The 19,913-nt window shown below is 46.3% G+C and overlaps 1 non-coding gene across 1 annotated transcript; it reads left to right on the top strand.

Annotated features, from left to right (window-relative positions):
- Window positions 1-3,438: 3,438 nt before the first annotated feature.
- Window positions 3,439-3,521, top strand: TRNAL-UAA. Its single transcript has one exon. It is a non-coding gene; the product is annotated as a tRNA-Leu (tRNA).
- The last annotated feature ends 16,392 nt before the right edge of the window (window positions 3,522-19,913 follow it).

The raw sequence follows: 19,913 nt of genomic DNA, 5'->3' as shown, positions 1-19,913 counted from the left end.
TGCCATTTAAGGCAAAGATAATTAAGTTTCAAAGTAATTTCTTAAAGATAGAAATGATATAAACCGATGTAAAGAACTGTGGTGTTAGAATTGTTTCCTTTAATTGCAAGAAATAAAAGCTCATAAACTTTCACCAGGATGGCCGAGTGGTTAAGGTGTTGGACTTAAGGTCCAATGGATATGTATCCGCGTGGGTTCAAACCCCACTCCTGGTATATCCTTTCTTTAAAAACGCTGAAGGAAAGTACAGTTGGTCCTGGGAGCAAGCGTTTCATTATCAGCAATCAAGATTGCCTTATGAAAATTTGACTTTTTCTGGATGCAGTCTCAAAATGTCAACCTTGGGTTAATCAAAAACAAATCAAAGCCAATTCTACATACCACACTGGCCAAGTGGTTAAGGTTTTGGAAATAAAATCCAAAAGATTTGTATCTATTTTGGTGTAAACCCCTCTCCAAATGTGAGGCTTATCTTTGGAATTCTGCCAAGTTTCCTTCAAAGGAGCCAATCCTGGAATAACATTGAAGCTATTTTTGCATAGTTACAAAAACTTTCACCTGTCGCAACAATGAACTTTATGTTAACAACACTGCATAAATTCCTGGGCTTTAAACTCAAAATGCTACTTAAAGCAAAGAAAATTAAGATTTATAGTCAGTTATTGAAGAAAGAAATTGTATAAACCTACATAAAGAGATTTGTTGTTATAACTGTTGAAACGCTGAAGGTGCCAACAGTTGACCCTCGGAGCAAGCGTTTTATTTTTAGCCATCAACATTTCATTATGAAAATTCAGCTTTTTGTGTATGTAGTCTCAAAATGCCAACCTAGGGTTCATGAAGAGCAAATGATAGCCATTTATTCATTGGTTCTTAGCAGGGTGACAAAATGGTTAAGGATTTGGAAATAAAACCATTAGATGCGTATCCATGTGGGTGTGAACACCTCTCCAAGTGTGAGGTTTACCTTTCGGAGGTCTGTCACATTTCCTGCAAAGGAGCCATGAGTAGGTTTTATGAGCTAAATTTGGCCCCGGTTTTGAATAAAGTTGGGGCCAAAGTCGCCGCTTGGCGGAAATTGATACTGGCCCAGACAGATCGAGTCGCATTGATTAAGATGATTATATTGCCTATAGTTTTGTTCCCGATCTGTGCTTCTCCCATTTGGATTGATGATATGTTTTTCCATAGATTGGAGACTTTGATTAACGATTTAATTTGGGGAAGGAAGAGGGTCCGTATAAAGCAGAGATATCTTTGGTTGTCGGAGGCAGATGGTGGGCTGTCACTTCCTTTTTTTCAAGGTTATTATTTGTGTGCACAGATACAGCGTTGTTGTTATTGGAAAGAGTGCTTGCTTTCACTGTATTTATCTAAGGTTATTGATAGGCCAATAGAGAACATATTTGCATATTTGGAGACTGGGTCTATGGGAATGGAGAGGTCCCTGTTGGTCCCTTGCTCACTACAGAGGGTGTGGAATAGGTTGAAGGAGATCCTTAAAGTCTCCGACCTGTTCGCTTTTACCCCTCTGTGGGGGAATAGGGGGCTGGAGGAATTCTTCAAAATTACAGATTTTGGTTATTGGACACGAAATGGCATCAATAGGGTGTCTCATCTTTTTCAGGCAGGTCGTTTTAAGTCATTTTTGGAATTTGATTTTTCTGCTAGTTCACCATTAGATTTATTTAACTATGCACGATTGAAACACATATTTGAAGCATCTAGGGATAGGGGTGGTATTTTTCCACGAGAAAATATATTTTTTGATTACTGTGAAGCTCAGAAGGACGTGAAGGTGAAACTATCTGGTTTATATGCTAAGCTCCGATTGGCACTGGCAACCGTAACGCCTTTTAAAAGCCCTAGTAAGTGGGAGCAAGAGTTGAATTGCCCCCCACTACAGTGGCCTACTATCTATAGGAACGTGAAAAGGGTGACAGTTTCCAGTGCCCATAGGCTAATTCAATTTAAAATTCTCCATAGATTGTATTATACGCCCAAAACCCAAGGGAAATTCCCCCAAAATAAGGACCGGCACTGTTCCTGTTCTAAGTGTGGATATGTAAATGCGAACTATGTCCATTTGCTTTGGGGCTGCAATAAAATAAGAAAGTATTGGGATGAGGTTTTTTCTGCCCTTCAAAAGGAATCTTCAATGAACTATAACCCGGGGATATTGATAGTGATCTTTGGAGATTATGGCTCAGAGACGGAGGTTCCGCCCCAGGTTAGACGGATTTGGATGAGAGGATTGATGGTAGCGAAAGCTATATTGGTCAAGTATTGGGGATGTGTCTCCCTGCCCTCGTCAAGGGAGTGGGGTCTACTTTTACAACAAATTAAAATATACGAGGATATTGAAAGGAAGCGGAGAGTTGCACGCAGGGCTATGTAGCTATACATTATTTAATTTTGAGATTATCATACATTAACTGAACGGAGGGGACGACAGCCAAGGGGTGGGGGGGGATATAAAAAAAAAAAAAAAAAAACAGGATCCGCCAAAGTTATGAAGAGCCCGGTGCCTCTTCATACCTACGGTGGAACCACCGCCAGCTATAGGGCTTTATTAAGAGCGGGCTTTACATGCTTCTATGATCCTGAAGCAGAGATAAAAGAATCTTCAGGTGGGTCTCTGTGGGGGTGGAGTTCATGGGGAGATATGAAGTATAGAGAGAAAGTGGGGATGAGGCTAATGAGCAGCAGCACTTGTATGCAGTCTCCATTACCACAGCAACACATTACCACAGCCTATCCTGTCCATCCTCTCTGTACTTTGTGTCTCCTCGTGAACTTCATTCCTACAGAGATTCAGGTGAGGATCTTATCACCTGTATTCAGGATCATGATTCCTGACAAGCAGAGCAGAGAGGAGAATGAGGCAGCACTATGGCTCATTGTGGTGAAGTAACTTGTCCTCCTGTGTGATTAGGACAGGTTTTCTGTGTACTAATAAGAAGGCGGCAATTTTATTTCTCCAAACGATTGTTGCTTCAACAAAACCAGCCATTATAACTAATGAAAGGTATTTGGGAATGTATTTAAAATAAAGTAATATGTCTGCCTGAAAAAAAAAAAAAAAAAGGATTTGGAAATAAAACCAATAGATGCGTATCCATGTGGGTGTGAACACCTCTCCAAGTGTGAGGTTAACCTTTCGGAGGTCTGTCACATTTCATGCAAAGGAGCCGATCCTGGAGCAACATTGAACCTGTACGCGCATGGTCCCAAGAACTTTCCCCTGTCGCAACAATGAACTTTATGTTATGACCAAGACATGAATTCCTTGGCTTTAGAGTCAAAATTGCTATTAAAGGAAAAGATAATTGAGCTTTAAAGTTAGTTCATAAAGATAGAAATTGTTTAAACCTATAGAAAATGCTGTGGTGTTATAACTGCTACCTTTGATGGCAAGTGTCTAATTCACAGCATTTCACCAGGATGGCCGAGTGGTTAAGGCGTTGGACTTAAGATCCAATGGATATATATCCGCGTGGGTTCAAACCCCACTCCTGGTAGCCCTTTTCTTTAAAACGCTGAGGGTGATAACAAATAACACTCTGAGCAAGCTTTTTTCGGCCATCAACATTTCAATAATAATCTTTGGCTTTTTGTGTATGTGTATCCATATGGGTGTGAACCACTCTCCAAGCGTAAGGATGTTTTTTGGAGTTCTCCCAAGTTTCTTACAATGGAGCCATTCCCTTACGTCCTACCAGCAGCACAGATGGGGTAACTGCCCCTGTGGACTGGTAGGACCGCCGGAATTTTTAATGAGCCCAAGAACCAATAAACGATCTTCAGCTCCCTGAAAGGGAGGAGATCACCCCCCAGCCCACCGTGTTTTTTTCTGTCCTTTGGACAGGTGGACTGGCGTGTCGCTCCCCCTCAGGGAGCTGAAGAGTGCTTAGGGGCTCTTTTGTTCCTTAATCTAGGATCGCCCTTTTTTCTGCTCTTATTGCCTTTATTATAGGCCTTATCGCGGCTATTATTTTCTCTAGGGTACCCTCGGGGGGGGGGGTGTCCCCCTCCCCTCTTCTTCCACTGGTTTGCGGTGTCCTGTTCTCTCCATTGCCGCATGTGTGCGGCGCTGTGGGCACCGCCATCTTCTGGAAGTGACGCGCACCAGGTGCGCTACGTCACTTCCGGTTTTTCGTATCGATGCGGTGAGGTTTCTAAACCTCACCGCTCTATTCAATCTGTCTCCTTATGGACATCCTGAACTCCAGGATAGCTTTGGGGAGACACATAGGGTCAAGCTGAGCCAGTATAGGCTCTATTACCTCTCTGGGCTGGTCTCGATCGAGGGCCCGCCCAGGGGGCGGGGCTTCCTCCTTTTAAGCGCCCAGAGCCTGTCATTCAGTGCTCTGGTTGCATCGCTTTCACAAGCTAGCTCCAGAGTTCCCTGTGCCTTGATATATTCTAGTGATATATTGCTTTGCTTTGGTTGTTTTTTTCTTCTTCCACAGCTCTATTTTCTTCAGTGCTGGTGGGCGCCCATATGGTCTTGTTTTACCTCCTCCTGGTGTTTGTAGGTGTTATGACCTGTTTATTCTTTCTTTACAGAATTATGGCTTCCCCTAAGGATTCGGATCAGCGGAAGTCTGGGGCTAAGAGGAAGCATTTGGCCTGTTACGATTGTAACACACCTCTAGACGACAACTGTCCTTACTCCAGGTGTGAGAGTTGTCGCACACAGGCATCCACGGAACCCACGATGCAAGAAATGTTCCAGTGGACAAAGACCTACGTGGATGATTCCATTAAGGGAGTAGTGCGTCTGCTTAATGAGAGGCTACCAGGATCCTCTCAGACTCCTATGGAAGTGGTTGCACCGGTCGAGAGACCTACCCCCTGTTCCGTGGGGTCTTCTTCTGAGGAAGAAGAATTAACTTCTTGCTTTTTTCCTCCAGAGAAAACGCAGAAGTTGCTGAAGTCCATCAGGTCTGGGGACCAGGATGTTGACATGGGGGAGTCCTCCGATCACGCCGGACGGACACAGCGTGTCTTTAGAGCGGATGAGACCCTTCTCTATGTAATGCGTACAGAGTGGAGAAAGCCTGAAAAAGGCCCAGTCCTCACCAGGAAATTTAAGCTCATGTACCCGATGGCTAAATCCTTGGTGGAATCGTGGGGTTCCGTTCCCAAGGTGGACATGGCTATAGCCAAGTTGTCCAGGCGCACTCTGGTCCCTGCAGACGATGGGTCTAGTCTGCAGGACCCTCTAGACCGGAGGGCAGAGTGCACCCTCAGAAGGGGTTACGAGGCTGCTGCTTCCTCCGCATCAACTTCAATTGCGGCCACTGAAGTAGCCTCCTTTCTACGCTCCAAGCTCAACCAGATCCAGACGGACGTGGACCAGAGCGTTTCGAGAGACGACATCTTGGCAGCCTTCAAATCAGCCAATCTGGCTATGGATTTCCTGGTCGATTCCACCCAGATGCAGCTGAAGCTGGCCGCCAAAACTATGGCCCTAGTTTCAGCTGTCCGCAGACCACTTTGGCTGAAGCCATGGATCGCGGACAACGCGTCCAAATTTAATCTTTGTGGGCTCCCCTTCGAGCCGGATAGGCTCTTCGGGTCCGAATTGGACAGGATTATGGAGGGACTCTCCGACAAGAAAGGGAAGAGTCTCCCCCAGCAGCCCTTTCGGGGACGCCCCAGACAAGAGAAGAAAGGTGGAGGCCGTCCAGGGCAGCAGGCTAGGCGCAGAGATTGGGGGGGCCATCTCGTAAATTTTCGAGACGCTCCCGCAAACCCACCAGGGAGGCAAAACATATTTGAAGCATCTAGGGATAGGGGTGGTATTTTTCCACGAGAAAATATATTTTTTGATTACTGTGAAGCTCTGAAGGACGTGAAGGTGAAACTATCTAGTTTATATGCTAAGCTCCGATTGGCACTGGCAACCGTAACGCCTTTTAAAAGCCCTAGTAAGTGGGAGCAAGAGTTGAATTGCCCCCCACTACAGTGGCCTACTATCTATAGGAACGTGAAAAGGGTGACAGTTTCCAGTGCCCATAGGCTAATTCAATTTAAAATTCTCCATAGATTGTATTATACGCCCAAAACCCAAGGGAAATTCCCCCAAAATAAGGACCGGCACTGTTCCTGTTCTAAGTGTGGATATGTAAATGCGAACTATGTCCATTTGCTTTGGGGCTGCAATAAAATAAGAAAGTATTGGGATGAGGTTTTTTCTGCCCTTCAAAAGGAATCTTCAATGAACTATAACCCGGGGATATTGATAGTGATCTTTGGAGATTATGGCTCAGAGACGGAGGTTCCGCCCCAGGTTAGACGGATTTGGATGAGAGGATTGATGGTAGCGAAAGCTATATTGGTCAAGTATTGGGGATGTGTCTCCCTGCCCTCGTCAAGGGAGTGGGGTCTACTTTTACAACAAATTAAAATATACGAGGATATTGAAAGGAAGCGGAGAGTTGCACGCAGGGCTATGTAGCTATACATTATTTAATTTTGAGATTATCATACATTAACTGAACGGAGGGGACGACAGCCAAGGGGTGGGGGGGGATATAAAAAAAAAAAAAAAAACAGGATCCGCCAAAGTTATGAAGAGCCCGGTGCCTCTTCATACCTACGGTGGAACCACCGCCAGCTATAGGGCTTTATTAAGAGCGGGCTTTACATGCTTCTATGATCCTGAAGCAGAGATAAAAGAATCTTCAGGTGGGTCTCTGTGGGGGTGGAGTTCATGGGGAGATATGAAGTATAGAGAGAAAGTGGGGATGAGGCTAATGAGCAGCAGCACTTGTATGCAGTCTCCATTACCACAGCAACACATTACCACAGCCTATCCTGTCCATCCTCTCTGTACTTTGTGTCTCCTCGTGAACTTCATTCCTACAGAGATTCAGGTGAGGATCTTATCACCTGTATTCAGGATCATGATTCCTGACAAGCAGAGCAGAGAGGAGAATGAGGCAGCACTATGGCTCATTGTGGTGAAGTAACTTGTCCTCCTGTGTGATTAGGACAGGTTTTCTGTGTACTAATAAGAAGGCGGCAATTTTATTTCTCCAAACGATTGTTGCTTCAACAAAACCAGCCATTATAACTAATGAAAGGTATTTGGGAATGTATTTATAATAAAGTAATATGTCTGCCTGAAAAAAAAAAAAAAAAAGGATTTGGAAATAAAACCAATAGATGCGTATCCATGTGGGTGTGAACACCTCTCCAAGTGTGAGGTTAACCTTTCGGAGGTCTGTCACATTTCATGCAAAGGAGCCGATCCTGGAGCAACATTGAACCTGTACGCGCATGGTCCCAAGAACTTTCCCCTGTCGCAACAATGAACTTTATGTTATGACCAAGACATGAATTCCTTGGCTTTAGAGTCAAAATTGCTATTAAAGGAAAAGATAATTGAGCTTTAAAGTTAGTTCATAAAGATAGAAATTGTTTAAACCTATAGAAAATGCTGTGGTGTTATAACTGCTACCTTTGATGGCAAGTGTCTAATTCACAGCATTTCACCAGGATGGCCGAGTGGTTAAGGCGTTGGACTTAAGATCCAATGGATATATATCTGCGTGGGTTCAAACCCCACTCCTGGTAGCCCTTTTCTTTAAAACGCTGAGGGTGATAACAAATAACACTCTGAGCAAGCTTTTTTCGGCCATCAACATTTCAATAATAATCTTTGGCTTTTTGTGTATGTGTATCCATATGGGTGTGAACCACTCTCCAAGCGTAAGGATGTTTTTTGGAGTTCTCCCAAGTTTCTTACAATGGAGCCATTCCCTTACGTCCTACCAGCAGCACAGATGGGGTAACTGCCCCTGTGGACTGGTAGGACCGGCGGAATTTTTAATGAGCCCAAGAACCAATAAACGATCTTCAGCTCCCTGAAAGGGAGGAGATCACCCCCCAGCCCACCGTGTTTTTTTCTGTCCTTTGGACAGGTGGACTGGCGTGTCGCTCCCCCTCAGGGAGCTGAAGAGTGCTTAGGGGCTCTTTTGTTCCTTAATCTAGGATCGCCCTTTTTTCTGCTCTTATTGCCTTTATTATAGGCCTTATCGCGGCTATTATTTTCTCTAGGGTACCCTCGGGGGGGGGGGGGGTCCCCCTCCCCTCTTCTTCCACTGGTTTGCGGTGTCCTGTTCTCTCCATTGCCGCATGTGTGCGGCGCTGTGGGCACCGCCATCTTCTGGAAGTGACGCGCACCAGGTGCGCTACGTCACTTCCGGTTTTTCGTATCGATGCGGTGAGGTTTCTAAACCTCACCGCTCTATTCAATCTGTCTCCTTATGGACATCCTGAACTCCAGGATAGCTTTGGGGAGACACATAGGGTCAAGCTGAGCCAGTATAGGCTCTATTACCTCTCTGGGCTGGTCTCGATCGAGGGCCCGCCCAGGGGGCGGGGCTTCCTCCTTTTAAGCGCCCAGAGCCTGTCATTCAGTGCTCTGGTTGCATCGCTTTCACAAGCTAGCTCCAGAGTTCCCTGTGCCTTGATATATTCTAGTGATATATTGCTTTGCTTTGGTTGTTTTTTTCTTCTTCCACAGCTCTATTTTCTTCAGTGCTGGTGGGCGCCCATATGGTCTTGTTTTACCTCCTCCTGGTGTTTGTAGGTGTTATGACCTGTTTATTCTTTCTTTACAGAATTATGGCTTCCCCTAAGGATTCGGATCAGCGGAAGTCTGGGGCTAAGAGGAAGCATTTGGCCTGTTACGATTGTAACACACCTCTAGACGACAACTGTCCTTACTCCAGGTGTGAGAGTTGTCGCACACAGGCATCCACGGAACCCACGATGCAAGAAATGTTCCAGTGGACAAAGACCTACGTGGATGATTCCATTAAGGGAGTAGTGCGTCTGCTTAATGAGAGGCTACCAGGATCCTCTCAGACTCCTATGGAAGTGGTTGCACCGGTCGAGAGACCTACCCCCTGTTCCGTGGGGTCTTCTTCTGAGGAAGAAGAATTAACTTCTTGCTTTTTTCCTCCAGAGAAAACGCAGAAGTTGCTGAAGTCCATCAGGTCTGGGGACCAGGATGTTGACATGGGGGAGTCCTCCGATCACGCCGGACGGACACAGCGTGTCTTTAGAGCGGATGAGACCCTTCTCTATGTAATGCGTACAGAGTGGAGAAAGCCTGAAAAAGGCCCAGTCCTCACCAGGAAATTTAAGCTCATGTACCCGATGGCTAAATCCTTGGTGGAATCGTGGGGTTCCGTTCCCAAGGTGGACATGGCTATAGCCAAGTTGTCCAGGCGCACTCTGGTCCCTGCAGACGATGGGTCTAGTCTGCTGGACCCTCTAGACCGGAGGGCAGAGTGCACCCTCAGAAGGGGTTACGAGGCTGCTGCTTCCTCCGCATCAACTTCAATTGCGGCCACTGAAGTAGCCTCCTTTCTACGCTCCAAGCTCAACCAGATCCAGACGGACGTGGACCAGAGCGTTTCGAGAGACGACATCTTGGCAGCCTTCAAATCAGCCAATCTGGCTATGGATTTCCTGGTCGATTCCACCCAGATGCAGCTGAAGCTGGCCGCCAAAACTATGGCCCTAGTTTCAGCTGTCCGCAGACCACTTTGGCTGAAGCCATGGATCGCGGACAACGCGTCCAAATTTAATCTTTGTGGGCTCCCCTTCGAGCCGGATAGGCTCTTCGGGTCCGAATTGGACAGGATTATGGAGGGACTCTCCGACAAGAAAGGGAAGAGTCTCCCCCAGCAGCCCTTTCGGGGACGCCCCAGACAAGAGAAGAAAGGTGGAGGCCGTCCAGGGCAGCAGGCTAGGCGCAGAGATTGGGGGGGCCATCTCGTAAATTTTCGAGACGCTCCCGCAAACCCACCAGGGAGGCAAAACCCTCCTGACTATGGGCCTCCTCGAGGCTCTTGGATAAGCCCTGCTGCCCCTGCAGTATCTCCTCTAGACTTTCCCGTACCCCTCCCCCAGATTCCCGTGGGGGGCCGTCTCTCCCATTTCAAAGACCCTTGGGCCCAGTTGATCGCAGACTTCTGGGTTCAGGACATAGTTTCTGCCGGGTACCGGGTAGATCTTATCTCCCTCCCCCCAGAGTGATTCATCGCCACGCGAAACTTCGGGTCTGCCAAACAAAAGATCCTAGAATCTTATATTCAGGACTATATCTCCAAGGGAGCCCTAGAGGAGGTGCCGGCAGGGGAGAGAGGCCTAGGGATTTATTCTCCAGTGTTCCTGGTTCCCAAGAAGACGGGAGATCTCCGGATGATCATCGACTTGAGATTCCTCAATCGATTTATAAGGAAAACCAGGTTTCGCATGGAAACCATAAGGTCAGTCAGCTATATCCTCAACCCTGGGGACGTCATGGCTACTCTGGACCTCAAGGATGCGTATCTTCACATCCCGATCCATTCCGCTTCCCGGAAATTCCTCAGGATCGCGGTCCAGATTTTAGGGGTTCGCAGGCACTTTCAGTTCACCGCGCTTCCCTTCGGAATCTCTTCAGCCCCCCTTATCTTCACCAAGGTTGTGGTGTCGGTGGTGGCAGCTTTGAGACTTCAAGGACTGACTATTATTCCTTATCTGGACGATTGGCTCTTCATAGCCTCTTCAGTTCCGGTTCTTACCCACCATCTTCAGATAGCAATCTCCTTTCTCCTCCGCCTGGGCTGGATTATCAACTGGCAGAAGTCGAATGTGAGCCCATCGACTTCAATCCATTATTTAGGATTCGTGGTCGACTCTGTGGAGATGTCCCTCCGGTTGACTCTAGAAAGGAGAGCGCGGATTCAGGACCTAGCAAGAGTCCTTTTTGTTCCTCGTCGAGTCTCTATCCGGACTCTCATGAAGATGCTGGGGCTCATGTCAGCGGCTGCGGACGCAGTCCCTTGGGCGTTATGGCACCCCCGTCCTCTTCAGTCGGAGGTCTTACACTTATGGAACGGCAGCCCTGCGGGGCTAGATTCCCTGTGCTCCCTGTCCGGTCAAACCCGGAATTCCCTCAGATGGTGGTTTCAGCTACCAGCAGGGAAGTCTATGACCCAACCAGCTTGGGTCACATTGACTACAGACGCGTCCCTTGTAGGCTGGGGCGCTCACCTGGACGGATCCCCAGTACAGGGATCTTGGTCCCCTCTGGAGCGGCGACTTTCTTCCAATCTTCGCGAGATGTGAGCTATCCGGGTAGCCCTACTTCACTTCGCACCTCAGATCCGGGGCAAAGCAGTGAAAGTCCAGTCAGACAATATGACTGCGGTTCTCTATATAAACAAGCAGGGAGGCACAAGATCATTGCCCCTTCTGTCAGAGATCGGGGTAATTCTTCGGTGGGCAGAGACGAACCTTTCCCATCTATCTGCCATTCATATTCGAGGCTCCCTCAATATGATAGCGGACAGCTTAAGTCGAGGATTACCGACAATGGAGTGGTCTCTGCATCCGGAGATCTTCAGGCAGTTAGTTCACAGATGGGGTATGCCAGAGGTAGATCTCATGGCAACCGGGTTCAACGCCAATGTGCTGAGGTTCTGTTCCCTGTACAGCGAAGACAACCCCCTGGCGATAGATGCTCTGTCGATACCGTGGAGGTTCAGGCTGGCTTACATCTTCCCTCCGTTTTCCATGATACCGAGGGTATTGATGAAAATCCGTCAGGATCAGGCCTCGGTAATAGCCATCATACCCTTATAGAGTCTACAAAGAAGGCCTACTCCAGGATCATGAGAATCTTCATGTCATGGTGTGATTCCAAGCAGGTGGCGTCCGCAGATCCGCCCCTTCCTGCGATACTACAATTCCTTCAAGATGGATTAGATAGAGGTCTTTCTCCAGCTACCTTGAAGGTGCAGATTTGTGCCTTCTCGGCCTGTCTCAACAGGCCACATTCTCGGGACCCACTCATCAAACGCTTCCTGAAGAGAGCTGAAAGACTAAAGCCTACTATACTGAAACCTATTCCCCAGTGGGATCTTTCAGTAGTGCTCAGGGGGCTAGCATCTCTCCCCTTCGAGCCTTTGGAGGAGGTGGAATTCAAATTTTGACTTTAAAGATGGTTTTTCTTCTGGCTGTAGCTTCAGCCAAAAGAATCTCTGAATTGCAGGCCTTCTCTGCAATTCACCCTTATATTATCTTCCTACAGGACAGAGTACTCCTGAAGTTTTTACCCTACTTCAGGCCTAAGGTGCCTACCTTCCAAAATATCAACCAGGAAATCTCTTTACCAGTTTTATTTTCAGCCTCCTCCTCTGATACTCCAGCAAGAGACCCGCTGGATATTTCAAGGTGCCTCCAGGTCTATGTGGATAGATCCAAAGAGTTCAGGATAGATGAGAATCTCCCCATCCTGTTTGCCGGTAAGTCTAAAGGCCGTAAAGCGTCTAAAGCGACCATTAGTCGCTGGATCAAGGAGGCCATTAGGTAGGCATTCGTCTCCCAATCCCTAGATCCTCCGGAGTTTGTGAGAGCCCATTCTACTAGGGCGGCCTCCTGGAGCTCTGAGTCAACCTTCATCTCCCATTATAGGATAGATGCTAGGATGGCAAAGTTTTCGGCTTTTGGGCAGACAGTTCTTAGTTCTGCCAGGCATGAGGACCCTCCCTAGGGGATTCTTCTTGCTATCTCCCAATCTGTGCTGCTGGTAGGACGTAAGGGAATCGTTAATTTCTAACGATAATTTGTTTTCCCTTAGTCCTAACAGCAGCACACAAATATCCCACCCTAAATACATTTTGCTTGTTAAAAACAAGGTGGGCTGGGGGGTGATTTCCTCCCTTTCACGGAGCTAAAGATCGTTTATTGGTTCTTGGGCTCATTAAAAATTCCGCCCGTCCTACCAGTCCACAGGGGCAGTTACCCCATCTGTGCTGCTGTTAGGACTAAGGGAAAACAAATTATCGTTAGAAATTAACGAATCCTGGAATAACATTGAAGCTATACTTGCATGGTCATAAAAACTTTCTCTAGTCGTCGCAACAATGATGTTTATGTTGTGACCACTAGATAAATTCATTGGCTTTGCACACGCAATTGCCATTTAAGGCAAAGATAAATAAGATTTCAAGTCATTTCTTAACCACCTCCGGACCGCCTAACGCAGATTCGCGTTCCGGAGGTGGCAGCGCTGCGCACAGTCACGCATATACACGTCATCTCGCGAGACGCGAGATTTCGCTCCAAGCCGGCCCGCGCATGCGCATCGCGGGCCGGCAAAAGTTAAAGAACAAGTTAGTCACCAGCCTGCCAGCAACGATCATTGGCTGGCAGGCTGGCGATTTTTAAAAAATCCAATCACAAGCCATATAACAGATCATATTAGTAAATATGATCTGTTATATGGCTTCTCTGCTCCTGTGCTGGTCCTTTTCGTCGGTTTGATCCAGCACAGGAGCAGACTGAACTGTGAGTAGCACCAACACTACACCTTAGCCCCAGATCACCCCCCTGCACCCCAATTAACCCTTTGATCGCCCCTGTCAATCACCAGTGAAAGGAAAAAAAGTGATCAGTGTAAACTGTCACTTTTTTTTTTCACTAGTATTGGCTGTTAGGTTTTAGGGATAGTTTAGGCCCCTTGGTTAGGTAGTTAGCGTCAGTTAGCGCCCACCCCACCGCACCGCAGTCACTTTTATTCGCTGAATAGCGTATCGCTAATCAGCATTTGTACTTTTATAGTATCTGTAAGTGATCAAAACTGATCACGGTCAGATCTATAATAGTATTAGTGTCACTTTAGTTCGCCCTCCACCCAAAACGCAGTGTTTGCCCGATCAGGCCTGATCGGTCGCCCACACGTGCGTTCACCCACGCCCGCCCCACCGCAGTGACAAAAAATATATATTTTTTGATCACTGCACATTCATTTTACACGCACTGCGGCGATAAAAAAATCAGTTTTGATATTTTTTATCAACCGCAGCGGCCTCCGGTACTTCGCTAGCCTCCCCTTTGTAAGACAGGTTTGCTTTTTTTCTTGGGTAGTCTCAGGGAATACCCCTAAATTTAGTAGTCCAAAATGTCAAACAGGGGGTATTCTTCTGAAGAGGCCTACAGGATTCTGACCCAGTCGGATGAGGAGTGGGAACCCTCATCTGATGAATCTAGCGGGTCAGAATATGAACCTGTGGAAAGCAGTGGCTCTCTGACCCAAAGTTCGGACGAGGAGGTGGAGGTCCCTGGCAGCACCAGGCGTACCCGGCCCCATGTCGCTAGACCACAGGTTATGCAGGATCCGCTTCAAGAGCAGCAGAGTGGGGCTGTCGCTGCCGGATCACGTGGTGAGGCATACACCAGCAGCGCAGCCCTCCCTGGACCTAGTACCAGCACTGCCGTACAACATGGTGACGTGGCGAGCACCAGAAGGGCAGTTGAAGCTGGTACGGTGGCACGTGCACTAGTTACCCCGTCGCAGCCACCGCAAAGACAGGCCCGTAGAGCCCCTAGAATCCCTGAGGTGCTGGCAAACCCTGATTGGCAGTCACCAACTTCAGCCGCACCTGTAGTTCCCCCTTTCACCGCCCAGTCTGGAGTTCGGGTTGAGACGGCTCAAATCGGTTCGGCCCTGGGATTTTTTGAGCTGTTCTTGACTGCGGAGCTCTTGGACTTAGTCGTGGCAGAGACCAACCAGTATGCCACACAATTTATATCCGCCAACCCGGGAAGCTTTTATGCCCAGCCTTTCCGGTGGAAACCAGTCCAAGTTTCCGAAATTAAAATTTTTTTGGGCCTTCTCCTCAACATGGGCCTGACAAAAAAGCATGAATTGCGGTCATATTGGTCAACGCACCCGATTCATCACATGCCCATGTTCTCTGCTGCTATGTCCAGGGCACGATTTGAGGCCATCCTCCGTTTCCTGCATTTTAGCGACAACACCACCTCCCGTCCCAGAGGCCACCCAGCTTTTGACCGGCTCCACAAAATTCGGCCCCTCATAGACCATTTCAACCAGAAATTTGCAGATTTGTATACCCCCGAGCAAAACATCTGCGTAGACGAGTCCCTAATACATTTTACCGGGCGCCTTGGCTTCAAACAGTACATCCCAAGCAAGCGTGCCCGGTATGGGGTCAAATTGTATAAGCTCTGTGAAAGGGCCACAGGCTATACCCACAAATTTCGTGTCTATGAGGGAAAAGATCAGACCCTGGAGCCGGTCGGTTGCCCTGACTACCTGGGGAGCAGTGGGAAGACAGTCTGGGACTTGGTGTCACCCTTATTCGGCAAGGGGTACCATCTTTATGTGGACAATTTTTACACAAGTGTGGCCCTCTTTAGGCATTTGTTTCTAGAACGGATTTGCGCCTGTGGCACCGCACGAACTAGTCGCGTGGGCTTCCCCCAACGGCTTGTAACCACCCGTCTTGCAAGGGGGCAGAGGGCTGCCTTGTGTAACGAAGAACTGCTCGCGGTGAAATGGAGAGACAAGCGTGACGTTTACATGCTCTCCTCCATTCACGCAGACACGACAATCCAAATTGAGCGAGCAACCCGTGTCATTGAAAAGCCCCTCTGTGTCCACGACTATAATGCGCTCATGGGAGGGGTGGACTTCAATGACCAGATGTTGTCTCCGTATTTAGTTTCCCGCAGAACCAGACGCTGGTATAAGAAGGTGTCTGTATATTTAATTCAATTGGCGCTGTACAATAGTTTTGTTCTCTACAGTAAGGCTGGGAGAACACGATCTTTCCTCAAATTCCAGGAAGAGATCATCGAGAACCTCCTTTACCCAGGAGGTTCCGTGGCCCCATCCCCCAGTGTAGTTAGCCGTCTACACGAGCGACATTTCCCCAGTGTCGTTCCTGGTACCTCAACCCAACCGTCACCCCGAAAAAGATGTCGTGTCTGTAGCAGGAGTGGAATAAGGCGTGACACCCGCTATTTCTGTCCTGACTGTGCTGACCACCCTGCCCTATGCTATGGAGAGTGTTTCCGGAAGTACCACACACAGGTACACCTAGCATAGGGATTGCATCTCACAGGACAGGCACACAGGGCTATTAGGGCCCTTTTACTCTCAGCTGCTGCAAACCTCTCCTTTCACCTGGGATAAAGTGCATAACGTACTTCGCCACATCTTTGGGCGATTTGCGCTTTGCACATTGTCCCATGGGGAAGGAGAGGTTTGTTCTATAAAGGTAAAAAAAACTAAACAAAAAAAAAATTACCGGTAAGTAAAAAAGTTAAAAAAGTTTAAAAAAGTTAATATGTTCTGTTCTAAAGTTAATAAAGTTATTGCTTTGCGGCCTGGTTTTTTCTTTTTTGTTTTGTTTTTTTTACCTTCCAGGTGGACCAACCGATCGACCAGCTGCAGCACTGATGTGCATTCGGACAGAAGCATTGTGCTGCTGTCAGATTACACGCAAGTCGGTGTATGCGGCGCTGCAAGACGAGATTTCTCCTCTGCAGTAAAAGATATGTTTGCCGAGGCATATGAGCTGAGGAGGTGGCGGTGTTCATATACTTTGGCAAACACTTTGTATATATAAAAAAAAAAAATCCCGGCAATGATTTATTCATCCACATCGATTGATGTGAATGGAGAAATCTGGTTTGCCAGGGCATACGAGCTGAAGTGGGTATGGATGTTGGGCGGAGCTCCTATGTCCTGGCAGACGCCTTTCCCCTCCTTTTTCTTTTTTTGGCAGAGATTTTTTCATCCACATTGATCGATGCGAATGAAGAAATCTGTGCCGTTCATTTTTTTCTTTCAGCCCAGAGGCTGAACGGAAAAAAAAAATCTCATTACCCGTATGCTCAATATAAGGAGAATAGCAGAAACTCCTAATGCTGGGCATACATGTAATGATTGCGGAGACCCTCAAATGCCAGGGCAGTACAAACACCCCACAAATAACACCATTTTGGAAAGAAGACACCCCAAGGTATTTGCTGAGGGGCATATTGAGTCCATGAAAGATTGAAATTTTTGTCCCAAGTTAGCGGAAAGGGAGACTTTGTGAGAACAAAATCCAAAAAATCAATTTCCGCTAACTTGTGCCAAAATTTTTTTTTTTCAATGAACTCGCCATGCCCCTCATTGAATACCTTGGGGTGTCTTCTTTCCAAAATGGGGTCACATGTGGGGTATTTATACTGCCCTGGCATTTTAGGGGCCCCAAAGCGTGAGAAGAAGTCTGGTATCCAAATGTCTAAAAATGCCCTCCTAAAAGGAATTTGGGCCCCTTTGCCCACCTAGGCTGCAAAAAAGTGTCACACATGTGGTATCTCCGTATTCAGCAGAAGTTGGGGAATATGTTTTGGGGTGTCATTTTACATATACCCATGCTGGGTGAGATAAATATCTTGGTCAAATGCCAACTTTGTATAAAAAAAATGGGAAAAGTTGTCTTTTGCCAAGATATTTCTCTCACCCAGCATGGGTATATGTAAAATGACACCCCAAAACACATTCCTTACCTTCTCCTGAGTACGGAGATACCAGATGTGTGACACTTTTTTGCAGCCTAGCTGGGCAAAGGGGCCCACATTCCAAAGAGCACCTTTCAGATTTCACAGGTCATTTACCTACTTACCAGACATTAGGGCCCCTGGAAAATGCCAGGGCAGTATAACTGCCCCACAAGTGACCCCATTTTGGAAAGAAGACACCCCAAGGTATTCCGTGAGGGGCATGGCAAGTTCCTAGAATTTTTTATTTTTTGTCACAAGTTAGTGGAAAATGATGATTTTTTTTTTTTTTTTTTTCATACAAAGTCTCCTATTCCACTAACTTGTGACAAAAAAAAAATTTTTCCATGAACTCACTATGCCCATCAGCGAATACCTTGGGGTCTCTTCTTTCCAAAATGGGGTCACTTGTGGGGTAGTTATACTGCCCTGGCATTCTAGGGGCCCAAATGTGTGGTAAGGAGTTTGAAATCAAATTCAGTAAAAAAAGACCTGTGAAATCCAAAAGGTGCTCTTTGGAATATGGGCCCCTTTGCCCACCTAGGCTGCAAAAAAGTGTCACACATCTGGTATCTCCGTACTCAGGAGAAGGTGGGGAATGTGTTTTGGGGTGTCATTTTATATATACCCATGCTGGGTGAGAGAAATATCTTGGCAAAAGACAACTTTTCCCATTTTTTTATACAAAGTTGTCATTTGACCAAGATATTTATCTCACCCAGCATGGGTATATGTAAAAAGACACCCCAAAACACATTCCTCAACTTCTCCTGAGTACGGCAATACCACATGTGTGACACTTTTTTGCAGCCTAGGTGGGCAAAGGGGCCCATATTCCAAAGAGCACCTTTCGGATTTCACTCGTCATTTTTTACTGAATTTGATTTCAAACTCCTTACCACACATTTGGGCCCCTAGAATGCCAGGGCAGTATAACTACCCCACAAGTGACCCCATTTTGGAAAGAAGAGACCCCAAGGTATTCGCTGATGGGCATAGTGAGTTCATGGAAGTTTTTATTTTTTGTCACAAGTTAGTGGAATATGAGACTTTGTATGAAAAAAAAAAAAAAAAAAAAAATCATCATTTTCCACTAACTTGTGACAAAAAATAAAAAATTCTAGGAACTCGCCATGCCCCTCACGGAATAGCTTGGGGTTACTTCTTTCCAAAATGGGGTCACTTGTGGGGTAGTTATACTGCCCTGGCATTCTAGGGGCCCAAATGTGTGGTAAGGAGTTAGAAATCAAATTCTGTAAAAAATGATGAGTGAAATCCGAAAGGTGCTCTTTGGAATATGGGCCCCTTTGCCCACCTAGGCTGCAAAAAAGTGTCACACATCTGGTATCTCCGTACTCAGGAGAAGGTGGGGAATGTGTTTTGGGGTGTCATTTTATATATACCCATGCTGGGTGAGAGAAATATCTTGGCAAAAGACAACTTTTCCCATTTTTTTATACAAAGTTGTCATTTGACCAAGATATTTATCTCACCCAGCATGGGTATATGTAAAAAGACACCCCAAAACACATTCCTCAACTTCTCCTGAGTACGGGGATACCAGATGTGTGACACTTTTTTGCAGCCTAGGTGGGCAAAGGGGCCCATATTCCAAAGAGCACCTTTCGGATTTCACTCGTCATTTTTTACTGAATTTGATTTCAAACTCTTTACCACACATTTGGGCCCCTAGAATGCCAGGGCAGTATAACTACCCCACAAGTGACCCCATTTTGGAAAGAAGAGACCCCAAGGTATTCGCTGATGGGCATAGTGAGTTCATAGAACTTTTTATTTTTTGTCACAAGTTAGTGGAATATGAGACTTTGTAAGAAAAAAAAAAAAAAAAAATCATCATTTTCCGCTAACTTGTGACAAAAAATAAAAAGTTCTATGAACTCACTATGCCCATCAGCGAATACCTTAGGGTGTGTACTTTCAGAAATGGGGTCATTTGTGGGGTGTTTGTACTGTCTGGGCATTGTAGAACCTCAGGAAACATGACAGGTGCTCAGAAAGTCAGAGCTGCTTCAAAAAGCGGAAATTCACATTTTTGTACCATAGTTTGTAAACGCTATAACTTTTACCCAAACCATTTTTTTTTTACCCAAACATTTTTTTTTTATCAAAGACATGTAGAACTATAAATTTAGAGCAAAATTTCTATATGGATGTCGTTTTTTTTTGCAAAATTTTACAACTGAAAGTGAAAAATGTCATTTTTTTGCAAAAAAAATCGTTAAATTTCGATTAATAACAAAAAAAGTAAAAATGTCAGCAGCAATGAAATACCACCAAATGAAAGCTCTATTAGTGAGAAGAAAAGGAGGTAAAATTCATTTGGGTGGTAAGTTGCATGACCGAGCAATAAATGGTGAAAGTAGTGTAGGTCAGAAGTGTAAAAAGTGGCCTGGTCTTTCAGGGTGTTTAAGCACTGGGGGCTGAGGTGGTTAAAATAGAAATTATATAAACCTATGTAAAGAACTGTGGTGTTATAACTATTTCCTTTAATTGAGAGAAATAAAAGCTCATAGACTTTC

Source organism: Bufo bufo, chromosome 6 (genome assembly GCF_905171765.1).
Source record: "Bufo bufo chromosome 6, aBufBuf1.1, whole genome shotgun sequence".
NCBI classification, from domain to species: Eukaryota; Metazoa; Chordata; class Amphibia; order Anura; family Bufonidae; genus Bufo; species Bufo bufo.
This window is presented reverse-complemented; position numbering and strand designations above follow the sequence as displayed.